The following is an 8,753-nucleotide window of genomic DNA, read 5'->3' as shown; positions in this document are numbered from 1 at the left end:
GGAACGCCAAACTCGGATTCTCAGGGACGTAAGCCCTGTGGCCGGCCACGCTCAAGGCAAGAGGCCTTCGGGGGCAAGGCCACGGGCCCGGCCTCACGAGGATTAGAACCTCCGTGTTCGCTTCAGAGCGGTACTGCTTCAAAGAGAGAAACTAATATATATGTGTATTTTTTTACAAAATCAAAAGTATTGCTCCTGAAGAGCTGGATCCAAGAGCGTCACTCACAAAGGCACAGGGCCTCTGTGGACCAAGAACTTCACTCGAGACACCCGCCAGCATTTCAGAATCTCACTTTGTATCGCATGGTGGTAAAGATCACGGAAAGCGAAGCCCAAATGGTTCTGCAGCAACCCCGAAAATCTTTGTTTTCTACGTAAAACTGTGCATTGACTTGGGAAAAACTTTTTTTTTCTTGCTGTCAGCAGTTAGCTAGTACCAACACTTGTAAGCAGCTTCTGGAAAGACAGTTTTACCGACAGGATGGGATGCGGGCTCCTGGCTGATAAAACAAAACTCCAGGAAAGGCTTCTCTACGCGTTCACACTTACGCAGGGCTGGGCCTCCCCGGACGGAAAACGTGGGCACTTACAAGGCCATCGGGAGGTTCTGCGCATCAGGGAGTGTGGGTGTCGCCAGAAACTGGACATAAAACTTTGGGAGCATGGGGCCACCTCTGCCTCCACCCCAGAAGAGGGTCCACAGCTTTCTGAGATTCTCAAAGCCAGGCCCCACTGCCTTCGATGGTTCCCCACTCCGTCCTCCCTCTGGGCCTCCCTGCAAAGCCATTCCCTCAGCTCAGCCAGCCAACTCCTAGGTTCTCAGAGCTCAGCTCCCCTGCCCTGGTCCTGCTTGACTGCCCTCCTTGCTGGGGCTGGGTCAGCAACCCCACCCCGCCATAGCACTCCCCCCTATCCTGCAGTTTGGTAGATCATGCCAGAAGGTACGCTCCTTGAGGAGGGTCCACGCCTGTCTTCTCACCATTACATCAATCCTCAAACTTTGGCAGAATGGATGGCAAATACCCACTGGATAGACACCTGGAAGCATGCACAGATGGATGGACGGACAGACAGATGGAGAATTCAATTTCATGGTGGATGGGTAGTTGTTCGAAAATGCTCTAATTGTGTATCAGTTTTCTTCCTTCTTTCATTTTGTCCATTTCAGCAAACCCAACCATCAAGCCTCACCAACCCAAATGCTGTTCCCGCCTGAAACTCCAATCTGAACTTGGCTTCTTAGGATTGCCTCTTTGGGAGAAAGTAAGTAAGGTCAGGAATGATTCCTGAAAGATGAGATTTCTAGTTGGCTAGGCTCTGGCTACCGTGAACAAAACATGGTTAAGAGGACTAGACACAGTTAGGGTAACAGGAGAACCAGGCAAAGCTGCAAGGGGCCGAGGGCGGGGCAGGGCAGGAGAGACTAAAAGGCAATGCTTTGTCACACAATGTTTTTGACAAACACACAGCTGTTAAGAGTTCATTTGGAACAGTCCTGTGTCATGAAGCACAGTGTATTTGCTATGATTTACTGTCATCTCAAAGAACTAGGGAAAAAAAAAAAAGCCAGGAACCAATTGCCTCACATCTACTCTAAGCTACAAGAACAAAACAAAGACCGAAGGAAGGAAGGAAAGAAAGAAAGAGAAAGAAAAAGAGAAAAAAGAAAGAAAGGAAGGAAGGAAGAAAGAAAGAAAAAGAAGAGGAAGGAAGGGAGAAAAAGGAAGGAAGGTCGGTCAGTTGGTCAAGCTGAATCCCAGCCTAGTTATAGCACATTTACCTTTTCCAAAGTATTTGTTTTAAAAATACAGCTAGATGGTAAGAAAATGTCGAGGCCCCCTTAATAATCGGATTCGTTAACCACGTACCAAGACAAAAGTACATTTTTTGTTGTTGCCGGGTCTGTGCCCAAGCCTCCCCTATGCCGGTAACAGTGCTTAGGTCTATCTGAGCTTTCTTGTACTCCAGAAGCAAAGGAGTCACCACCCAGATTTGCTGGAGACTAGAGAAGCCACACAGATTCGGGGAACGGTTCTGGAGGCCTCTTCTCAGCTGCCTGTGGTTCCCACACAGATCCCTGGCCACTCGGGCTGCCTGTTCCCAGCCGCCTTCCCAATAATCTCAGGAGCTCGCTTCCCAGAACCCTCTGTTTATAACGAACACAGCACATTCGGCACCCTTCATTCACTACCACACGGAAATGGGGGGCACATAAAGAAGACCTATATCCCATCCCACACCCCGAGAAAGGGCTCTGAAAAAGGAGTCCCATCTTGGCTCCTCCTGGCAGGGAAAGCTGCCACTTGGCGGCCCCGCCACAAGGCCTGCTTCAGCCTGGCCAGGGATGAATGCGACGGGGCTCTGAACAGGGACGTTCTAGAGAAAGGAGCCTCCCTTGTCCTATGAGCCTTTCGGCACATCTGCAAGACCAGACTGGCTTCAGATGCAAATGTACATGTCCCTGTCTCCATAACTGACACTGGTCGGATAATGCACAGCCAGCACATACGGAAAGAGCTTACCACATCAGTGTGGAAATTAAAGACACAGGGTATTCCCCTAAATGCTGTGGTTTCTGTCAATGGATGTACAGCTCTCAGTTCCGCAGATGGCACAATTCACAGCCACCGGCCCCAACTATCAGCTGAGTTGCACACAGCGGTCTCCGCTGCGAGGGACGACTCCAGCGGAGACATTCTTGACTTAGTGACAGCAGCTCGGCCCCACAAAGGGCCCCCTGTGCCCGAGTATATGGCAGTGAACACAGATGGGCTTGTGAGACGGGCCTGAATGCACCCTTGTGACCACCTGAGCCTGGCCCAGCTCGGAGGGGCTGCAGGTCCCCAGGTTTCACAGGGACCCCTGGAAAACGCCAAGTGCCCGAGAGAGAGCTTTCCCACCCGCCACCTTCTGGATGGAAGACTAGGAACCGTTAGTGTAGGCTAATCACCAGCGAAGCAGCAAATGATCCATCACGCTTTTCCTACCACTAAGACGTCTTTTCGCATACGGATCCCACCTGGAGGAACTCAAAAGTCCTCGCTTGCTGTGGCCGAGAACTGGAAACATCAGCTAGGCCTCAATTTTGACCCTTTTGGCCTGTTAACCTGGCTGATAAAGCCCAGGGGAAAGGCTGAAGAGGAAGCCTATAAAAGCCAACTTTCCCCTCCAAATACAGGCTAAGAGGAAGACCAGTGCATCCAGAAACACCTCCCCCTGCAGGGAGACGAGGGAGTCTGGCATTCATACCACCACCCTCCCCCCCACCCCGGGGAGTGCCAGGCTGAGTGGGCATGCCCACACTCCGGGCTTCAGGAAGGACCCTGCTCCCCAAATGTGCTCCCAAAGCAAAGGCTGAAAGATTTTCTAACAAAGATGCTTCAGCTGGCCAATCTCCGGCCATTGTGAAAGAAGAAACCAAAGCAGTCAAGGTAAGAGGAAAACAGGAAATCACTTCTCAGGCTGTTTCGCTATTTTCCTAGAAAGCACTTATGCAGCGTCTGCAATCACATCGATTAAAGGGAACAGACACCGTGGGACATAGCCTGACGGGCAAAGGGCTCTGCGTGGTGAGCAGTGTGACTTCTGTTAAAGCTCTCTGGTCCGTGAGCCCCACACAAGGTGAGCGCCTGGTCTCCACGGGTCCCCAGCAAATCGATGCTGGGCGCACAAGGCACAGCGGACACCTCGGGGGCCCGAGAAGACCCCATCTGGTTCTAAACACTGCTGCCACCATTTACAATCCTGGGCCTGTTGGTGGACAAGCATGCCAGGGTTCAAATCCCGTCCCCGCCACCTACTATCAGGGAGACCACGCGCAAATAGCCTGACTTCTCCGGGCTTTTGTATCCACATCTGTGAAATGGAGACAAATGGGGTCTGTGGGAGAGGTCAGGGGTGTCCATCACACGGCTGGCTCTCCCCGGAAAATGTGCCTTTCCCCAGGTCACTGCTCTCTATTCCATTCCACGACCACCGGACGACCTAGGGACTAGAGCTGGCTGGCACTCCCAGTCTCCACCTCACACAGCAGAAGCCATAAATACGTATCCTGTTGTACCCTGGCCCTTCCCAGGCCTCCATGAGAACGACACTGGGGCCACGGTCCTTTGAGGGAGGAGCTAGGGAGTGGATATTGAACCCCAGCGCCAGCTTCCGCCCTCCAGTGACCAGTTCCCCGGCCAGCTAAGTTCCTTCCTCATTACTAAACTGCAGCAAAGTGCTTACTGGATCTTTCTCAATGTGGTGACATCTTCCTGTGGTTCCATGGGCCACTTCCTGAGCCAGCAATGAAACCTCGGCCACCCCCACCCAGCAGCCTGGCCAGAGCTGAGGCTCCGAAGCCTGTTCCCACAGAAGACCCTCCAGGATCTTCATCTTACCTCCTCACGGGGAGGGGCAGGAAAGACTGCTTTCAGTCAAAGGAGGTAAATTATGACACAGTAAGTTCAGATCAGCCCAGGTAACATTAAAAGAGAAAAAATATAAATACATGGTTGGAAAAGCCAAAAAGGTACAAGATGAGAAGGGCATCCAGTACCACCTGTCAGATCCCTTTCAGGCCAAAGGGTGTGTGTGTGTGTGTGACTTCACAACAGAGGGACAAACCAAAGCCCCTCATGCTGTGACCACCCTCTGCCTGTCACATGACATCACCCACCTCCCAGGACAGTTCAGTTCCGGCAAAATCTCTGATCTGATTCCAATCCGGACTCTAGATTGAGTCCCGGTTCACTGAACGATAGGGCGGGGACTGAGCCAAACACCGCACAATGTAGTAGACAGACAAACCCAGACCAAGGGACGCTCTATGGGACAACTGGCCCAGTCTTTTAGGATCTCAAGGTCACAAGACAAAGAGCATCTGCTGCAGACAGACCAAAGGGACAGGATGATCAGATGCAACCTGTGGTCCTCGGGGGGGTGGGGGGGTCTCAGTTTAGACAGATCAGCTACAACACGTGTTGGGGACAACTGATGAGACTTGAGTATGGACTGGGTACTGGATGATGTTGGTGCTGTGGGTTTTGAGAGGTGTGATTAAGAGGCACCATCACTCCCCTTCAGGAAGAGACACATACTGAATATCTACAGGGGGAATGTGATGATGCCCGTAACTTATTTTTAAAACACTACAGCATAAAAGGAAGTGGGAGCCACACCTCTCATCCTGCCCCCATTCCTCTCCCCAGAGGAAACAGCTGTTGACATTTTCTTGTGATTCTACCCAGAAAACCGCTGAATGCCTACTCCGTGTGGATATGCGTGGGCGCGCTTTTCCGACACTTACCCCCGGGGAAGCACGTCTATCCCTGCTGTGTGTGCTGTGTCTCGTTCCTGTGGCCTGACCTGGGCTGAGCGTTTTCCACATGAGACGCAGCCCAGCATGGAAAGCGGATCTGAATGCCTGCGCAAGGATCTGGGCTCTGCCACTTCTCAACACGCGACCTCGGCCTAGGCAAGGAATCCTCTGAGCCTCGGTTTTCTCATCTGCAAAATGGAGACAGAGTACCTGCCTCCTAGGGTTGGTGGGGCACCCAATGGGCTAATCTGTGAAAAGCACTTAGGCCAGCGCCTGGCACATGATACTCCTACAACTCTCACTAGTATCTCAATGAACCCCTCAGTCCAACTTACAGACCAGGGCTGAGGCTCAGAGGTAGAGTGACCTGCCCAAGGTCTGAGGAGAGACGATATGGGAATAAAGAAAGCAGGGGGAGGGGGGTCCCAGGGCAGAGGAGGAGGAGAGCTGGCTCTCTCTTTTCAGAGGTCAGGGCAGGCCATTCTGGGCTACCGGAGCAGATGCCTGGGTCGGGGAAGGAGGCCAGGCCAAGATGGGTGGGAACTTTACTGGGGGGGGAGGGGGGGGGCGCGACAGAGGCTGTGAGGCTGGTAAAGGCCGAGGGTGCCCAAAGGGCCACGATGGAAGAGCCAAGGTGGTTCTCGGGGCCCTTGGAGGGGCTCTGGCGGGTGTGGGTCTAAGCAGAGCAGTGATGCGATCTGACTGGTCCCAGGGAGCAATGGTGGGGGCATGGGCCAGGATGGTAGCTTTGCAGGAGGTGAGCAGTGGCTAGATTCAGGATACGTTTCTCTGAGATTCTCTTATACTTGAAAATGCTCCGGACCGTCCAGCCTGAGGCCGCAGGAGAGTATGTGTGACCCTGCCCAGCCTGGCCCACAGCTCACAACTGAAGCAGGCCTCAGTGTGTGATGCGGCCACCGCCAAGGGGCAGACTCAGTACTCAGAGTAGGTGCTGAGGGCAGAACTGTGTCCCTCAAGATGTCCCGGTGAAGTCCTGACCACCGGTAGCTCAGAACATGACCTTCTTTGGAAAGAGGGTCACTGCAGATATAATTATCTAGGATGAGATCATCCTGAAGCAGGGTGGGCCCGAAATCCAATACAGCTGGTATCCTTACAAGAAGGGGAAGAGCCCCAGGTGCATGTGCATGCGCGCGAGGGGACGCCGCGTATGATGGGGAGCGGGGGGCAGGGGCTGGAGTGCTGCAGCTGCTAGGCCAAGGGACACCAAGGACTGCGGCCACCAACAGAAGCTAGGAAAAGGCAAGTAAGAATTCTCCCCTACAGGTTTCAGAGGGAATGTGGGCCTGACGACGCTTTGATCTTGGACCTCTGGCCTCCAGACGGGGGAAGATAACCTGTTTCTGTTGTTCTACGCTGCCTGGTCAAAGTCTTCCCCGGTGCAACCTCAGGGTCTTCCCACCACCTGCCCGCACACACTGACGTGGGCATCCTCATCACGCAGGGAAAGGAATCACCATGGCCCCTCAGCTCCAGGACTGACTTTACTCCCCAAGGCTGCTCATGAGCCCATCCTCTTCCCAGGCACCCCAGCCGGCCAGTCTCCGCTCTGTTCCTAGAAGCCTCCAGCTCCTTCCTGCCTTTGTTCCCCTCCTGCTGTTCCCTAAATTGGAAGAAGAAACTCCTCATCCGCAGTGTCAGCTCCGATGCCGCCTTCTCAAGCACATCTTCCCCGATCGTGCCATTAGGACTCTCGCTGGCCCGATTCCCGCCACCCCGGCACCTAGAGCAGGTGGCCTTCGTCTGCCTCTCTGCAATCAGTATATGCATTCTACACTGTGGACCCGTTTGCAGTCTGGCCATCTCCCTGACCTGACCTGGCCCAAGGCTCCACGTAGGCAGGGGCCACGTCGGCTTCGTTACGGGCACAGAGCACGAGTTCAAACACCGGTTGGCTCGTTTTCAAGTTGGGCTTCCAGTGAAAGCCAGCAACAGCTATAACCTCCAAGGGCACACTTCATTCGCTCCTTACCAGCACCCTGACACAGTGGTGCTGCCGACCTCAGTTCAGAGGCGGACGCTGAAACCCAGGGCGGAAGGAGGTAAAGCCAGAGCAGTGGCCATGTTCCTCCCCAGGCCGGGCTGGAGACTGAGCGGGGGAGGGCGGAGCAGAGACAAAAGGCAATCCTTTTATTTGTCTGCACGATTCAAAGCCCATCCTCTGTCTGGAAAGAAAAGAGCAAGTGTGTGCTGTTCTCTTTGGGCTACAGATTAAATGCTCTCCATTCCTGAATCACCAGCCTGAGAGGTGGGGCAGGGAGCAATCCTTTCTCATTACTGTTTTCCCAGGGGTCCCCATCGTTCCTGCTCTGTCATGCTGTCGAGGTGAAAGTCACTCTCTGCGTAGAGGGCTGCAGGTGCCCACAGCTCTCCAGGCAGGAGCTCGGGAGGGAGGGGTGGAGGCTCCGAAGCCTGCTTGGTCCCAGCAGAGGTCAGTGAACACCAGCACCCACACTTGTGAGCAAGCCCAGGGTGAGGCGTGAACATCAACAAAGCTGGAATTTCTCTCTTTTAAAATGAGTATTCTGGTAGTGCCTCCCATCTGTTAAATCAGTGATGATCTGGGGCGCCTGGGTGGCGCAGGCGGTTAAGCGTCTGACTCTTGATTTCGGATCAGGTCATGACCTTGGGGTTGTGAGACCGAGCCCCACAACGGGCTCTGCACTCAGTGGGGAGTCTGCTTGAGATTCTCTCCCTCTGTCCCTCCCCCCCACTTGTGTGCGCACGCTATCTCTAAAATAAATAAATCTTAAAAAAAAAAAATTTGTGACAATCTTTAAAAAAAAATTACAGTACCCATGTTAAGTTCTGCAGCCGTCAACGGTCACTCACAGCTGGGGGCACTGCAAATGGGCACGATCAGTTCGGAAAGCATTTGTAATGTTTCAGGGGACAGAGGGATGGTCACACACTTTTCTATTAATCTCACTGCTGGCAACTGTACATTGGAGACTATATTGAATCTACACTGATCTAAGGACTCCTTTTAAAAGCAAGCTTTCTGCCTGAAGTCTGCTGCAGCATTATTTACACCGGTGAGAACCTGAAAACAACAACACTGATCATAACGATCAAGTGATCCATTTATGGAGCATTTGCTTTGTGCAAGGCAGTTATGTGCAAGCATACGTCGGCACAGGTCATTTACACAATAATCCAGGAGAGACTACCCTTATCACTAGGTTACCAATTAAAAGACTTAAACTTGCTGAAGTTAAGAAATCTGCCCAAGAGGGCGCCTGGGTGGCTCAGTTGGTTAAGCGACTGCCTTCGGCTCAGGTCATGATCCTGGAGTCCCGGGATCGAGTCCCGCATCGGGCTCCCTGCTCGGCAGGGAGTCTGCTTCTCCCTCTGACCCTCCTCCCTCTCATGCTCTCTGTCTCTCATTCTCTCTCTCAAATAAATAAATAAAATCTTTAAAAAAAAAAAA

General features: G+C 52.9%; 1 protein-coding gene across 1 annotated transcript in view; it reads right to left on the bottom strand.

The window, feature by feature from the left end:
* The window catches only part of EPN2 (epsin 2), a 79,945-nt gene that overhangs the window by 22,986 nt on the left and 48,206 nt on the right, over positions 1-8,753 (bottom strand). The window lies entirely within an intron of this gene.

Source organism: Leptonychotes weddellii, chromosome 15 (genome assembly GCF_054177405.1).
Source record: "Leptonychotes weddellii isolate Sample4059 chromosome 15, ASM5417740v2, whole genome shotgun sequence".
Taxonomy (NCBI): domain Eukaryota; kingdom Metazoa; phylum Chordata; class Mammalia; order Carnivora; family Phocidae; genus Leptonychotes; species Leptonychotes weddellii.
This window is presented reverse-complemented; position numbering and strand designations above follow the sequence as displayed.